Source organism: Pan troglodytes, chromosome 2, assembly GCF_028858775.2.
Source record: "Pan troglodytes isolate AG18354 chromosome 2, NHGRI_mPanTro3-v2.0_pri, whole genome shotgun sequence".
NCBI classification, from domain to species: Eukaryota; Metazoa; Chordata; class Mammalia; order Primates; family Hominidae; genus Pan; species Pan troglodytes.
The window spans coordinates 163,372,642-163,390,802 of NC_086015.1; positions in this window are offsets into that span (position 1 = coordinate 163,372,642).

The following is an 18,161-nucleotide window of genomic DNA, read 5'->3' on the forward strand; positions in this document are numbered from 1 at the left end:
AACCACTAAATATTGACTAAATAAAGGTATAAGTGAATGAAGAAATGAACAAATGAATGAAGTTTAAGCCCATTCACCAGAGCTTCCACAGTGGCAGCTTGGGGGAAGTTTCCACACAGAGTAAAGTGGAGCCTCTCACTCAGTCTGGATAGACACAACCAAGTGAGGAGCTTGCACCCTGGTGGGCCAAATCACACTGCTCCAGGGATTGCTGTAAGTCAGCCTCAGTAATGCGATCAAATTAGAGCCACAGCCAAAATAACCAGCCATTTCCTAAAGTAGCGTAGAATGTGGCTTTGAGCTTTTCCATGGATTTAATTCCCCCCACTATACCTTCAAGCATTGACTACATGTGTGTTTAAAGTAAGGCATTAAGAAACATATGGCCAATAGCAGGCTCTATCCTATTTTTCTAAGAACTATGAAGCTAGTGGATGGGCCCCAGCAAGATAATATAACAAAAGAAGAGAAAAAGAGTTAATTCTGTAAAATGCAGTAACTGCTAAGTCAACTCCTTTTAAAACATTTTAGAGATTTTAAGGTCAAGAATTAATGGTCCACTTACTTCAAAGGAATCAATTTATTTCTTTAGCATTCATTTTCAAAATCAATCATTTTGCATCACCTAGAGAACTTAAGAAATTGAACTTTGAGAGCACATTACCGTAAAACACTCATCTGTCTATGTATGACTTCCAGCTACCACGAGTCTTTTTCACATAAATCCCAAAGATAGTTGATTTCTTGTTGCTTTGCTCTAGATGTAATAGCTGGTAATAATGTGGTCCTGCAGAGGCGTTCTAAATAATGGGTAGCAAAGCAAAGCCCTTGCAGGGATCAATTCAGACCAACAACCATCTAGAGTGAACCCATGTAGGCCAGGCATGTGCTAGGTGCTGACTGGGCCTTTTGGTGTAATTGAGCAGTGCAGGCAGGCAGCCAATTCAGGAAAAGCATAGAATTATTTGCTTTTCCCTCTGCTAGCTGAGTTATTCCTGCAAGATGGGTGTGTTCAGGGTTCTGAATTATTTAAAGGTTTATGCTGAACATTTGGAGAGCAATAACTATGCACCAGTGTATCTTTAGTCAAAGTTGTTATGTTTCTGCTTTGTAGAAACATCCCATCAAGGCTGGGCACAGTGGCTCATATCTGTAATTCCAGCACTTTAGGAGGCCGAGGCGGGAGGATGGCTTGAGTCCAGGAATTCAAGACCAGCCTGGGCAACACAGCAAAATTTTGTCTCTACTAAAATTAAAAAATTAGCCAGGCATGGTGGTGCATGCCTATCATCCTCGCCAATCCAGAGGCTGAGGCACAAGGATGGCTTGAGCCCAGGAGTTTGAGGTTGCTGTGAACTATTATTGTGCCACTGCACTCTAGCCTAGGCAACAGAGCAAGACTCTGTCTAAAAAAACACAAAACACACACACTGTATTAGGCCATTTTCATACTGCTATAAAGAACTACCCAAGACTGGGTAATTTATAAAGGAAAGGTTTAATTGACTCACAGTTCCAGATGGCTGGGGAGGCCTCAGGAAACTTACAATTGTGGCAGAAGGCAAAGGGGAAGAAGGCACCTTCACAAGGTGGCAGGAAGGAGAAGAACTGAGCAAAGGGGAAGAACCCCTTATAAAACTATCATATCTCATGAGAATTCACTCACTACCATGAGAACAGCATGGGGGAAATCGCCCCATGATTCAATCACCTCCACCTGCTCTCTCCCTTGACACATGGGGATTATAGGGATTATTGGGTCTACAATTCAAGATGAGATTTGGGTAGGAACACAAAGCCTAACCATATCACAGACACACACACACAACCTCCAACTGAGTTAACCTAAAGGCTGATGTTATTATCCTGGTGCTGCAACAAATAGTCTCGGTGACCTTGGACAAGTCACTCCACCTAACCTCCCCAAGCTTTAGTTTGGATGGATAATCTGTAGACTGTCATCAGTGCTAACAGTCTGGAAAACCCCATGTTAATCAACACCACCAGGGACTCAGACAGACCAGCTGTTTGGCTTCAGAAGACAAAACCTCCAGCTGAATGAGGGCATTTAGCATTGGGCTTTTTGGCAGCTGCACACACAGTGAATAAATGTCAGGAGTAGATTAGTAAGGGAGCCTTGGGTAGAGAGAGCTTTGGTAATTCAAGCCCCTGAGCATCCTATTTACTGAGAAGTGGCTCTGAATTAAATAAACATTTAAATTACACACTCATCCCAAATTGGATTTCAAGCTGAGCATCATTACTGGAGTGTAGGAGAGACAGCTACAGTCCAAGGCTACCTGCTCTCCTCAACCTTCAGTACTAACTGGATCAAGGTTTAATTTTTCCAAACAGCCACATATTTCACATTGCATTTGACTGGATATAATAGGAAACTTGAGCAGGGGCTATTATTATTTGCAGGGATGGGGTGGAGGATCTGGCTATGCCACCCCAAACTCTTCACTGACTACAAATTTAACCTTGAGCAAATCTTGTTCTATGATCATGAAGGTCCTGCCCAGCCTCTAACATTTTATAGTCTATCACTTGTTCCTAATGAGAATCATTAAAATTAACACTCAGGGCAGCCTGCAGAATAACGGCTTCAGATCTTGACTGCACTTTGGAATCACCTGAGGATCTTAAAACTTTACTGATGTTGCTCAGGCACAGTGGCTCACGCCTGTAATCCCAGCACTTTGGGAGGCTGAGGCAGGATTGTGTGAGACCAGGAGTTCAAGACCAGCCTAGGCAATATAGCAAGTCCTCCATCTCTACAGAGAACTTTAAAATTAGCCAGGCATGGTGGCATGCACTTGTAGTTCCAGGTACCTGTAAGGCTGAGGCAGGAGGACCACTTGAGCCAGGAGGCTCACATTACAGTGAGCTATGATTAAACCACTGCCCTCCATTCTGAGCAACAGAGTAAGACTCTGCCTCTAAAAAAATAAAATTACTGACATTATGTTCCACCTGCAGATTCTAATTTCACTGGTCTGAGGGCTCCTGGGCTTTAATTTTAAAAGCCCACAGGGATACAAATGGACATTCAGGCTGAAAACTCCTGCTTCAGGGAGAAAGCTCCATGGGGTGTGTGGCACACACTGTGAACTACTCAAAAGCCATCCAGTGCTCAATTTTCCCTTGTCTTCATCACATAAAAAGGCCAGAAAACTAAAATACCTCCCCAGATTCCCTTACAGTAAGAGGCTTATGTGCCCCAGTTCTGACCAGTGAGATATAAGTGGAATTCACTGGGTAGAGATCCCAGGAAAGCTTTTTAGAGGAGACTGAGTTGGCTGGTGGGCACTTTAGCCCTTGCCCTGTGCCCCCTTTTTTTCTTCCTGTCTGTAATATAGAAGCCATGCCTGGATCTTCAGCTGCTGTATTACAAGCAAGCAGACAAGTGCCAAGCACTTGTCTAAAGATGGTAGAGCAGGAAGAGAGAAGGGACCTGGATCTTTGGGGTCACCGTGACCTGCAATATCTGCCCTATTGCCTATCTTGGAATTCTTTGATGCATGAGATAAATAACCTCCCTACTTATTTCAGTCACTGCCAGTGCCACTTCCTCTTGCATGCAGCCCAGCACTATCTTTAAATGATACAGAACATGAAAGGTGTTAAGAGGAAATGCTTTGCCTTCTCAAGGTCACCTCAATCTTACAGCATGAACACAGAGTGAGAAACAATTTTCTTAATTTGTAAATGACCATTATAACTAAGCATATTGGCCAGGCATGATGGCTCACGCTTGTAATCCCAGCACTTTGGGAGGCCAAGGTGGGCAGATCACCTGAGATCAGGAGTTCAAGACCAGCCTGAAAAATATGGTGAAACCCCGTCTCTACTAAAAATACAAAAATTAGCCGGGTATGGTGGCATGTGCCTGTAGTCCCAGCTACTCAGGAGGCTGAAACAGGAGAATCGCTTGAACCTGGGAAGTGGAGGTTGCAATGAACCGAGATCACACCACTGCACTCCAGCCTGGGCGACACAGTGAGGCTCTGTCTCAAAAAACAAACAAACAAAAAAGACTAAAGCATATTGACACTTAAACCAGAAGAGTTATGTTTTTGAGTCTACAGGAGGCTCCCCAAAAGACCTGTGCATTGACAGAAACATCTGGAGCCTAGCTACTAGGTTAAGGTTATGGCTCTTGGAAAATTGTACTAACACTCAACTGCCATCTTGACCCCAGCCCTGCTGCTACTGCTCCTGGGCTGGGTAAAAGGCCTAGTGTGCTCAAGAGTACAAGGATAGGAAGCTGAAAGCAGAGTTGTGCAGAACAAGGGCTCAATAAATCTCAGGGGCTTTCTATTTTATTTTTATTTTTGAGACAGGGTTTTGCTCTGTTGCCCATGCTGGAGTGCAGTGGCACAATCACAGCTCACTGCAGCCTCGACCTCCTAAGTTCAAGCCATTCAGGGGCTTTCTAAAGATGTTATATTGGAGGCCATGATCCTAGCCATCACTTTCAGCTAGTCCTAGGAGTCTGTGTTACTGGGATGGAGGTGAGATTGGGGGTGGGGGCAGTTAGCTTCTCTTGCTGCCTTGACTTCCTTCCTTCTTCTCTCCTTCTTCTTTCCTTCTTCCTTTCTTCCTCTCTTTTCTAGGCTCACACTTCTGTATTCACAGGGAAGAGACAAAATGCTAGCCATCCTTACATTCCCTGCACTTGGCAGAGTATCTGTCAGAGAGTAAGTGCTCACTAAATGCTTGTTAGAATGAACACTCATCCTCACACTCTGCTCACACTTACCTACAAGTACCCACCACCACTCCCCCTTCCTGTGCAGGGAGAAGTCTAACCTGTTCTCATAATAGAGTTATGTTTTCTTCCCTTGTTACCTTCTCTGGATCACCCTACTGCCATTCCTGCCCATATCCTGATGCTGGCATTTAACAAAAGAGAAATGGGAAAGCATCAGGAGAGACATATGGGAGGAGGGGGGTTATTCTGTGTTTTTAAGGACATGTCTATCTCGTCATGATAGTAATTGAATAAAGCGGGAGATGCTGGCTGGGCGTGGGGGCTCACCCCTGTAATCCCAGCACTTTTGGGGACTGAGGCAGGTGGATCATGAGGTCAGGAGTTTGATACCAGCGTGGCCAACATACTGAAACCCCATCTCTACTAAAAATACAAAAATTAGCCGGGTGTGGTGGCACGCACCTGTAGTCCCAGCTACTTGGGAGGCTGAGGCAAGAGAATCACTTGAACCCAGAAGGTGGAGGTTGCAGTGAGCCGAGATGGTGCCATTGTACTCCAGCCTGGGGGACAGAGTGAGACTCTGTCTAAAAAAAAAAAGGGAGGGGAGAGATGCTGAAGATTCAGAAGTGAGAGGAGAAACAAAGGGAAAAGGTCCTTGAGAAGGTGAAGTGGAGGGTTGGCCTTTGGTGGCAGGAGAGGCTCAAACAACAGAGAAGAGAGGCCCTACCTCAGTAGACTTGTACATCTAGATTCTGTTTTCCTAAAAAGGTGGAAAGTGAGATCATCAGCTGAGAATAACAGCAGAGGTTAGGATGTGGAAGGCTGAGAAAGAGAAGGTGGTATTGACCCATCATGACTTGCTTCCTCTTCTCCTCCCTAGGCCAGCCTTGACCAGGGCCTGCCTGCAGGCTTGTGATGAATGATATAATGGCCTCCTTGGCCTAGGTTATAAGATCCAATCAGTCTGTCAGACTATCTTAATTGTATGCCAACTCAGGCAGAGAATGGTGTGGAGTCATCTTCTCACACTCAATCAAAGTAAGTTCCTGCAATTTCTCCGCTAATGATATGGTTCAGCTCTGTGTCCCACCCAAGTCTTGTGTCAAATTGTAATCCTCAATGTTGGAGGAGGGTCCTGCTAGGAGGTGACTGAATCATGGTGGCTGTATTAGTCCATTTTCACACTGCTGATAAAGACATACCCAAGACTGGGTAAATTATAAAGAAAAAGTGGTCTAATGGATTCACAATTCCATGTGGCTGGGGAGGCCTTACAACCATGGTGGAAGGTGAAAGGAACATCTTCCATGGCAGCAGGCCACAGAGAGAATGACAGCCAAGTGAAAGGAATTTCCCCTTATAAGATCATCAGATCTTGTGAGAGTTATTCACTACCACAAGAGCAGCATAGGGGAAACCGCCCCCATGATTCAATTATCTCCCACCAGGTCCCTCCTACAACACATGGGAATTATGAGAGCTACAATTCAAGATGAGATTTGGGTGGTGATACAGCCAAAACATATCCGGGGAGGACTTCCCCCTTGCTGTTCTCATGATAATGAGTGAGTTCTCACGAGATCTGCTTGCTTAAAAGTGTGCAGCACTTCCCCCTTAGCTCTCTTCCTCTTGCTCCTTCCACATAAGATGTGCCTCCTTCCTCTTTGCCTTCTGCCATGATTATAAGTTTCCTGAGGCCTCCCCAGCCATGCTTCCTGTATAGCCTGTGAAACTGAGTCAATTAAATCTTTTTTCTTTATAAATTACCCAGTCTCAGGTAGTCCTTTCTTTCTTTCTTTTTTTTTAATTTTTTAATTTTTTGAGACGGAGTCTTACTCTGTTGCTTAGGCCGGAGTGTAGTAGCATGATCTTGGCTCACTGCAACCTCTGCCGAGCCCCCAGTTCAAGCAATTCTCATGTCTCAGCCTCCCAAGTAGCTGAGATTACAGGTGCCCACCACCACATCCAGCTAATTTTTTTTTTTTTTTTTTTTTGTATTTTTAGTAGAGATAGGGTTTCACCATGTTGGCCAGACTGGTCTCAAACTCCTGACCTCAAGTGATCAGCCCGCCTTGCAGGTAGTCCTTTATATCAATGTGAGAATGAACTAATACACCTAAACTTCAGCATCACCCATTCCCACCCTTTTCCTGGTGATGGCAAGAGAAGGAGAAGCAGAGTCTAATTTGGGCTACAGCAGGTAAAATTTCAGAAATTCAATGAAGTCAAAATGAGACCACCCAGATCCTGAAATATAAAGATTAAGAAAAGCAAAGATTTAATAAGTGGTTCTGAGGTCTCTGGACATCCTTTGGCACTTCAAAGCTTCCAGTGATTCTACAAGACTTATAGCAGAAACACCAGTCTTAACATTTCAAGATTATTGCAACTTTTTCTTAATCTACCTCAATCCATTCTATATCATGCCATTAATAGACATGTCCTAAAATATGAGAATGAGAGCATAGGGGGTTGAGAAGAAACTACAAGGGGATGGAAAGTGAAACGTTTCCCTAGTTTAGACCTCGTGAAATTCTCGAGGAATACCTCCTGGCACACTGCCTGGAATCCCATCCCAAGCAGGGAAGCCAAGCCCTCTCCAAAGAGGGAGTGAGTAGGAACTGTGCATCATCCTCCTAGAACCATGAGTAGGAGGGTCTTGTGGGACCATTCTGGTCCTGGGGAACTAGAGTTGTTGGCTTCAATTGTAACCCAGAAAGTAGGCAACAAGGCCTACAGCTTTGTGTGCAGAGTTGAGGACAAACACTGGCCAATATCATTCAAGAGAACTCCTTCCTCGCTAATTCAGTGCCGTGCCATCATTCTCATTATCTTTTCCCTTTTGTTCATGCTTCTCCCAGTGGAGTCTTTGTCCTCCAACTTCTGACAGTTAGAGTCTCTACATTTCTTTCCTTTTCCTCAAAGTAATCCCAGGAAAAGGTAGATAACTCCTTAATTCTCAATGCAAATTTCAAATATTTGACCATCCATCTTCTGTCAAAGTGACCGACACTCAGAGCACTAGAAATTTGGAGTTTTCCTGGAAATAGAATCTTATGAGAATGTCTTTGCAAAGCAATGACTTTAACATTATGGAGTTTTACCCACGTGAGAAGACTGCTATTTGTTGAGGAATTGAGATTAATGAGTTGTCACATTCTTATGATGGAAAAGGAGACAGATGATTTTGCAATTCATATTCAGCCTTCTTCTATTAAAATATAAAATCATGTGTCAAAGCATCTGGATGGTCTAAAAACAGTGGTTGCGTGGAGTATGGAGCTCAGTCACTTTTGAGAAAAAAATGCATGTTTATTTTTAAAGGAAAAATGAAAAAGAGGGATATTGGAATGTAGGGATGGTTATGTTGAGAAAGTTTGCCCAGATTGACTTGACATCTTGGAAAATATTTTAGTTCATTTGAAAGGAGGAATCCAGTGCTTCCAGCCAGGACAATGAAAGAGAGTTCTAAGAAATTTAAATGCATAAAAAGAAAAAAAAAAGTAGGAGGAGGCAAAAGTAGAGAGAAAACAACAAAGGATGGTAATATTCCAAACCCTAGAGTTGCAATTGTCTTTACCATTGGCTATCTTACCACACCTCCCTAGTATACATTCATACATTCATCTTCACTCACCTTTGGCTCTCCAATGATTTCCAATGGATTGCGGTTAGCGTCTTGACAGATCTGTCCAGTGGTCTTCAATCAGGATCACGATGAGAGCCAAGCCAAGAATCCCATTTGCTCTTGCTCTGTTTGGAATATCTCCACATTAGCCCAACTTTCCATTACTGCTACTGACTTTAGACTTCTGGATGACAAATGTAAGAAAGAAAGTGATTCTGTTATCAAGCAAGGAGGATCCTAAAGAGCTCCTTGTTATCATCACCAAGATCTGAAATTATGTGCTGTTCCATTTGTGAGCTCATTAATCTCTGTTTTCCAGTGGGACCTTGGCAATTGCAAAGAGCTGCTCAGCGGTGACCTCCAACAGCTGTCCAACTGCAGCATCCCTGGGCCACAGGCACACTGGCCTGATTGGAATGGGAATGCATATTTGGGGCATGGGGAGGCAACAGGAGGTTTGAGCTAATCAAAGTACAAAGCTTGTTTAGAATTTATTGATGTGTTGTTAACTGTGTTGCAGCTTTTCCTAGAATGATGGCTGTTTGTTTATTGATTTTTCAAAAAAGCTTTCGATATTGTGGTTTGTTTATCACAGAGGTTTGAGTTGTTGAAAGTTGACCTCAAAATTGATGTAATTAACTGGTTTTAGTTTGCTGTGTTTAATTGATGTTGAAGTGTAGACAGGAAAGTATGTGGGGGTGGTGGTAATTTTCTAGTTAGTTGGACATTGTTTTTGGCTTTTAGAGCGTTCCGGTTACTCAACAATAACTTTCCAAATGTTAGCTCTGCTCTGATTATTAGTTTTATGATGATGACTTTGCCATTATGCCTAATCAACAGCTGTGCGGAAACTCATTTTAATCATATTTTTCCTGCCTAGAAATTAGCGGATGAAGGATAATTACTACCCAATAGCTTGAGTTATGATTGGCTGCTTCCTAACCCTGTTGAAAATAAAAAATGCAAACTTAAAGAAAATGTAAAACTGTTATTTCTACTTTGTAAAAAAAAGTGTGAACTCTTTTCCTTTTTTCCTACCTGAAGACCGGGAATGAATTGCCCACTTCCCTACCTTGAGACCAGCATTACAAATCAGAGTTACTTCATTAACTAGATTAATTAGATTAAACTAGATTAAAGGTGCTTTTTACAGCATGAGACTTATGCACCCACAGGGTCATGAAGGATGATGGCAACATTTATTTCCAGAATGTAAGTGATGAACTTTTCCTTTCCATAATGTTTCACAGAAGCATGAGAACTTTCAATGAGGTCACGGCTGGAATGGCTCACAGAGACCATCTATTCCAGGGCTGTGGACTGGGGGTATATATGCACATGTACATATTCGGGGAGAGTAGTCCCAGCTTCCAGAGATTCTGAAGGGGACCATGGCTCCAAAGAAGTTAAAACCCACAGGCCAAACCCAGGTCTTTCATGTTACAAAAATGAAAATCAAAAGGGTCTCATAGAGTCAGTGGTGGCAGAATTGAGATTTAGAAGCAAGGTCATCACACTTCTCACCACCTTCTTGCCTCTCAGAAGAGCTGCCACGTCCCCTAATCCTGTATCACTGTTAGCACCGGCTCCTGAAGCCTCATCGCCCCTCATGTCACCACCCTCCGATACCTGCTGTGGCAATGAATATTGGTCAGGGTGTGATATGCAACCAGTGAAGAAATGGGCCCTTCTGACTTCAGTGATTGGAAGGTGATGGATGGTTGGTTGTTTCCCCTGTATCACTGCTATTGAGTAAAGTGAGGAATCTATGAGCCATGACTTATAAAAGTTCCAGTGTACGACACCATTAATGACCAACAAGGCAATTAAGCACTAACTGGCCTTCAGATCAAAATGCCCTTATGACTCCAAAGAATATTAAACTAATAATAAATAATAGTTTGGATAACTGTTGAAAATACAATCTATATAACTTTATATAGTTTCTTTAGGTTTCAGATATTATTGATATTTGATGATAAAATAATCTTACAACATTGGAATAAACATGGAAGAACAGTGGAAACCTTTACAGTTTAGGGTGTCTCAAAGGCCCGAAGATCTAAAAAAAAATTATATATATATATATCTGCAGAGCTGATGTACTCTGAGGCAGAGTTTTGCAAACTTCATAGATTAGAACACCCGGAGGGCTTACTAACACACAAATTGCTAGGCTCTACCCTGGAGTTTCTCATTCAGTAGATCTGGGGTGGGCCGGAGAATTTGCAATTCCAACAAGTTGCCAAATGAGCCTGATGTCGCTGGTCCAGGGATCACACTTCAAGAACCACTTGATTAAAGCTAATGTTTACTGATTGTTACCAGCTTTATAGTACCATCTTCACACTTACATATTCCACTAACATTTAAGTGAAACACCTCTAAAAGGTCCCCTGTCATTTAGTAATCCTCTGTTGTGCCTCACATTTCATCACACACATCTGGCCCCTGTTCTGCCCCCTCCCATGTGGCATTGTCTTCCTCAGAAGGAAGGCAGGGATGCAGCAGGATGAAGCTCCTCTCTGGGTTGCCCACAAACCCTACCACAGTGTCTTCAAACTTTGTTGTCTTTATTTGAAATTGAACTAAATTCAAAATAAGGAGGATGAACTAAATGATTTTAAAATTCTATTTTGGCCCTAAGGTTTTGTTATTCAAAGGCTACAATTTTGACCTGGACTTTTTTCTCATCTCCATGGTAGACACCAGCTAGATGTTCATGAAACCCATTTCTCCAGCCTTCCTGGGTACACAGCTGGATTGCATTTCCCAGCCTTTCTTGCAGAAAGAGATGTAACCATGTGACTGATTTCTAGTCAATACAATGAATGAGCATTTACTTCCAGGACTGGCCCACAAAATGACCCATGCAGGATCATCCATGTTCATTCCCTGCCACTGGCTTTAGGCAGATTCATAGATAAATTGATGATGAAGGACCCAGGAGATGAAAGGTGCTTGGGTTTCCAAATCACTTGGAGGAGAACTGCCCCAATCTGGACCTTTTTTGAACTTTGCAAGAGTGAGAACTAAACTTCTGTGTACAAATCCACTGAGATTTTGGAGAGTCTATCTGTTCTAGGAATTAGAATTACCTTAACTAAATAATTCTACAGCCACAGCTCTGAGCCCTCATGTGCCTAGCCTGGAAAAATGCCATCTGTGATGGTCTTTGTTCCTCTCTCTCCTCATCCTTAAGCACCCATCTAATCATATCATAATGTCAACTTCTTTCATTTTCATATTAAGTCATCAAGGCCTTTAAGACTGTCACCAATCCGAATATCTTACCCCGTATTTCATAAAACCCACATCTTATGACTGTGGAGAGATGCCATCCATCTAAGTTAATCACCTCTTCATACAGAGCTGTTTATTAGGCACCTCCACTACTCCTATGCAGTGCCTAGACTTCTTCAGGAGAAGGGTTTCAGAAGGGTCAGTGCCCACAAAGTCCGCAAACCTGCTGCAGGAATTGCATTTGTCTCTCCTGGCATTAAGGGGTTTAGATTCCTCGGGGCCTTCGTTCTGGCTGAGGACAGGGATAGGGAGTTTACCTCCTGCTTGTGCAAAGGGTCTAGGGGACTTGGGAGAGTCTAATTGGTCTTGACTCTGCAGGTCCTAGCTAAAATCCTTTGTAAAAAAGAGGAACTAATTGTCTTGCAAGTGTCCCATGTCCAAGTGCTGTGCTGGTCATTTTGTGTCTTTTTTAAAAATGTAATGTAACCTTTAAAACTGGGGGAAATGAGGCACAAAGGAAGTGAGTCTTTGACCCAATATCACCCAACAGTAATTGATACTTTTCTTTGTGATTCCAAAGCCTGTGTTCTTTCTATTAATAGCATACCAAGTATCCTCGCTAAAAATCAGCCCCCCTTGCTAAAATCAGAAACCACTCTCAGAAACCACTCCAAACTCCATGACTTCTTTTTTAACAGAAGGTCCGCTGTTTGGTTTAGACAGAATGTGCCCACCTACTAAACTACATATCCCAGATGCCTTGCCACTAGGGAAGGGTACATGACTCATCCTAGCCAGTATGGTACAGATAGAATTGTTTAGGTAGAGCTTCTAGGAAAGCTCCTTAAGGCAATGGTGGACACAGTGAGAATACACTTTTTTTAAAAAATTGGCATGTACCTTTTTATATTTTGCCTTTCCTTCTTCCTCCTGCCTAGAGCTCAAATGTGATGTCTGGAAAGGGAGTTGATATATTGTAACCATGAGGCAACAAGATGACATCACCAAACCACATACCAGCTCCCTGCTGCCTCCCTCTGGACTTCTTTTACATGAGAAAAAAATAAAAGTTCTTATTTGTTTAAGCCACCATTTCTTCAGGTTTTCTGTTACTTGCAGCCAAACACAATGTTAAGTGTTCTTCCTTTGAACCAGTCCAGTACAGAAGCAGACATTTCCCAGCGGCCAAAGTGTATACGAGATCTCCTGACTCCTCCTGCATCCCAAACCACATTCTCTAGAGTCCCTGAAAAGATGGTGACTGTGGGTATGAAGGATGAGAGTCTATGACCAAATGGGCACCACTTGAAAGGGTCACTTTGCCTGCTGTTTGTACCCCTAAATGGAACTCCAGCATTCTCCTCCTGGAGCTGAATCCCAGAACTTCATACCCAGCAGGTAACTGACTATGTATGCAATATGTACACATACTTTTGTACACATACTTAAACCTCCATATAGTGCCATAGGTTATTTCTCTTTCAGGTAATGGTCTTTCAGCTTCTCTCCAGCTTATTTCAAATAACTAATCAAAATTCTCCAGCTACATGTGAAGTTTTCCAAACAAGCCTGACCTAGTTCTAATCATCCCAGTCACCCTTGCATGCATTGCACTTTGCATGGCTTCTTGAGCAGTGTCCATCCCATAGGAAACAAAGCTGAACAGCATGAGAAGGTCATTCATGAGATGCATTTGTGATGCCCCCAGGGATTCTCAGAAATAACTGGGAAAAGAATTTGCTCTGGATTACTATGGTTGTGTAGTAAATCACCCCAAAACTTAGAGGCTTTTAAAACAACAAAAATCATTTATTATTTCCCACAGTTCCTATGAGTCAGGGGTTCAAACTGGAGCATAACAAGGCTTTCTTGGCTCTACTCAATATCTCAGACATTGGCTGAAAGAATCAAAGGCAGGGGGCAGGAATCCTCTAAAAGGTCATTCATTCACAATCAGGTGATTGGTGCTGCTGACTGGGGGGGCCCAGCTGGAGCTGTCAACTGGAACATCCACATGAAGTCTCACCATGTGGCCTGAGCTTCCTCACAACATGGTTCCAAGGGCAGTTGTCCTGAGAGAGAGCCAGGTGGAAGCCATATTGCCTTTTATGACCTAGCCTTGGAAGTCAACTGGAGTCACTTCTGCTACATTCTCCCTGGCTCAATGACAGGGAGCATAAACCCTAGCTCTTTTGAGGCATGTTAAGGATACATTGTAAGAACATGTGAGATGAGATGTATATGAGATGCCCCAACTTATACCAGGGGAAGAGAGCAGAGGCAAGAGGCAGGGAAATATGGTTATTGCCAGAGAGCTGGCAAAAATCAAATTACCTACTCAATTTTGTATTTATATGTGTGTTCAGATGCTTGCACCTGTTCTATTCTTTAGACCATAAGATCTGTTATGCACACCTTATATTACAACGACCCACAGTCCTCAGTGTCTTTTCCTGTCCTGACTCCTTCCTCAGGCTTCAGCTGACATTTCCCACAGTCCCCTTCTCCCCTTCCTGCTCTGCTCCTTGCCCTCAGTGTTCCTCAGCTCATAAAATTCAAGATATTTTTGTAACACCTAAATGCTTATGTTACTCCCAATTGATGGTAGTTAATATCAAATGCTGATGGAGCATTATTTGAATATGTCATTTTCTGAGGTTCTTTTATGTATCTAATATTAAAGTGTAAACTTCAAATTATATCTAAAAGTACATATTGACTTACTGTAACTACAAACCCAAGATGCAGTAAACATGTTCAGAAGCGCTTGCCAAAATGGTACTTCTAAGAGCCTATTAAGGTGCTTTAATATTTTATTTTGGATTATGCAGATAAAGTTTATAAACAAGGTTGTTAAAAAATAATGGGGATGAGAAAGCCTTTCTATTTCCTTCTTTATATCTGGGTAGAGGAAATAAAATACATTGCGTCTAAGTCTCCACACTATGGGGTGAGGACTGGGGCCTTTCCAAACCTGCTCTGCCCGGATTAGTACAGAAGAGGTGGCCCCTACCCACCACAGAGCTTCTCAACCATAACCGATCTACCCGGTCACTTTGTAAGCATCATCTCATTAAATTTTACAATGATCCCGAATTATTATCCCAATCTCACAGAGCTAAAAAGTGACACCATTTGGATTTGCACCCTTATCTGTCCAATTCTGATATTCCTGTTCTTTGGCCCACCCCACACACCCTCTATCCTGATGTCATGGTAGAACTCATGCCAGGACCTTGTTAGGCAGGGTCAGCAGCATACTCATCAGGCAGGCAGCTGTTCCCCAGCTTAGCACTGTATGATTTCCTCACTGGGAATAAGGAGATCAGAGTTCATATCCTAGCTCTTCCTGTTTCTGCAACCTTGAACAAGTCACCCTTCTTGAATCTAATTTTCTTTTAAATTCATTAAATAATGTGTAGTATTAGTTATCAACTAACTTATTTATAATTTAACTTCAAAATGCTCTAATGGTTTGCCATCTTTCTATTTTTATAAATGTTAGGCTATTGTCTCTGTTCATTATCGTCTTCTATTTCCACAAACATTTCCTTTTTGTATTTGCTATCATGTTCCAAAAAAAAAAAACAAAACACAATTGTTAAGAGATGAGGTCTCACTGTTGCCCAGGTTGGAGTGCAGTGGTGCAATCTTAGTCTTAGTTCACTGTAGCCTCAAACTCCTGGGCTCAAATGCTCAAATGATCTTCTTGCTTCAGTTTCCCAAGTAGCTGGGACTACAGGTATGCACCACCATGTCCAGATAAGTTTTTGTTTTTGTTTTCTTGATTTTTATAGAGACAGGGTCTCACTATGTTTCCCAGACTGATCTTGAACTCCTGGGGTCAAGCAATCCTCCTGCCTCAGCCTCCCAAAGTGCTGGGATTACAGGCATGAGCTACCACAACCAGCCATGTTCCAAAAATGTTATCAGATTTTTTTTCTCAATGTTGCAACAGATAAATAGAATTAATTCTGCAATTTGTTTAGTAAATTTTTCTATAGTTTAAAATAATAATAGTTTTGTGTTTATTGAGCATTTGCTATGCACCAAGCACTTTGGATTATCTCATTTAATCCTACAAAAACTTCATAAATTAGATTATATTATCACTCCCATTTTATAGAAGACGAAACTGAAGCTTGGAGTGATTAGGTGACCTGCCCAAAGTTACAGAGTTAATGGTAGAACTGGCTTTAAACCCAGGGTCTGTCTGACTCCATGGCTTGAACTCCTAACCACCAGGCATAATTATCTCTACTAACACTTTCCTGATCCATCTTGTTATAACAAACAAGGTGATACATATGCAAACATTTGATAAATTTTAGGTGTGAAACAAATGTTAGCTGTTTTGATTCTGATTAGGATAGGAAAACTGAGCTGGAAGAAGGTATCGACTCTCTGGGAATAAATGTCCACATAAATAGAGGAATCTAGAATTCTGGAGCCAGCCCCACTGTGCTCTCTGGAACCAAAGGCAGGCGGCCAGAATGCTTTATTATTAGATGGCTCCACTTAGCAGTATGCATTGTGTTCCACTTTAAGAAAAAGTAAATCTCTGTTAAAATGTCTTTCTGAACTGCTTTAATTATAGATTAGCCTTGTCAATCTTAATAAAATTATGCTTTGTGTTTGAGGATTATATATATATATATACATATATATATGTATATGTAAAAGTGCTCAAAAGTAATTACTTTCATTTCCCAAGCATGTCATTTAAAAAATTCTTCTATTCACAGCTTGAGCTCTTTAACTCTTTTCTCAGACTCATTTCTAATCTGACCCCATCTAAAGCTAAAGCGTGGCTCCATGACATTGACAGCTTAAATGTCACATTAGTAACATGGCCATTGATTTTATATTTCTGCCCAGACTAGTAGACTTAAAGCAAAAACAGTGAAGGTCCAGCACTAAAAATGTTTATTTATTTCCAAATAATCTTCATTTATTATTACAATAAGATTTTTTTTTCAATATTAAGGCATCTTCAAGATTTCTGATTCTAAGGAATGCTTTAATGGTGAACAGCTCTTTCAGATTTTTCTTATGGACTTACTGAAAAAGTGGCACTTGCCAATGTAGGCAAAACCTAGTCTATGGGAAATTAGCCTATACTGGAGAACCCTGGTTCCTTAAAATATTAACTGGAGTTTCAGTTAGGAAAAAAATATTGGAGAGGAAAAAATTGCGGGAATTTGAGGGGAGTGCCTTGGTCATAGTAAGTTGGAAAACTGCTACCTTATATTTCTTTCTTTAGAGAATCACAATATTTATTCTGCAATATCCACAGGGAGATTGGTTCTAGGACCCACATAGATACCAAAATTTGCCGATGCTCAAGTCCTTTATATAAAATGGCATAGTGTTTGCATTTAACCTATGCACATCCTCCTGCATACTTGAAATCATCTCTAGATTACTTATAATACCTAATATAATGTAAATGCCACATAAATAGTCTTTTAACATTCATATTTTCTTATTTTTGTATCTGTTTTTAATTGGTTTGGGTTTGGGGTTTTTTTCCCAAATTTTTTTTATCAGCAGTCAGTTGAATCAGCAGATGCAGAACTCAGGAATATGTAGGGCCAACTGTTTACCTGAACAAATTAAAGGCTCCAAAAATTTCTTTTTTTTTTTGAGATGGAGTCTCTCTCTGTCGCCCAGGCTGGAGTGCAGTGGTGTGATCTCGGCTCACTGCAACCTCTGCCTCCCGGCTTCAAGCAATTCTCCTGCCTCAACCTCACGAGTAGCTGGGACTACAGGCACGTGCCTCCACGCCCAGCTAATTTTTGTATTTTTAGTAAAGACGGAGTTTCGCCATGTTGGCCAGGCTGGTCTTGAACTCCTGACCTCAAGTGATCCACCCTCCTTGGCTTCCCAAAGTGCTGGGATTAAAGGCATGAGCCACGGCTCCCAGCCCTGAAAAATCTTGAAGCAATGAAGCTCACTGGGTATTTCCCAAACTTGCCTGACCATAAAACCGCTTTCCCGAATAACAATAACAACTATATTATTTCAGAATATAATTTATTCTGAAATAAAAATGACTGAGGCATGCGACCAAACCACATGGACTTCCCAATACATACCACGATGAAAAAATATAGCTATCTAAGAAAGTTACTTTTTACATTGAGATTACAACCATGCATTGCTTAACAACAGGGAAAAGTTCTGAGAAATGTATCTTTAGGTGATTTCATCATCGTGCAAACATCATAGAGTGTACTTACACAAATCTAGGTAGTATCGCTTACAACACATCTAGTCTATATGCTATAGTTTATTGCTCCTAGGCTACAAACCTATTCAGTATGTTATTGTACTGAATACTGTAGATAATGCTATTTGTAGAGTACCTAAATTTGAAAATTTGTAGCTATCTAAATACAGAAAAGATACAGTAAATATACTGTATTATAATCTTATGGGACCACCATCATATATGCAGTCCCTAGCTCTCTGAAAATCATTATGCAGGAAATGACTGTATATTCCAAAATGAATTTGGTGACACAGAAAAACATATTGATGGAAAACTCATAAAACACTCTAAAAACTCTA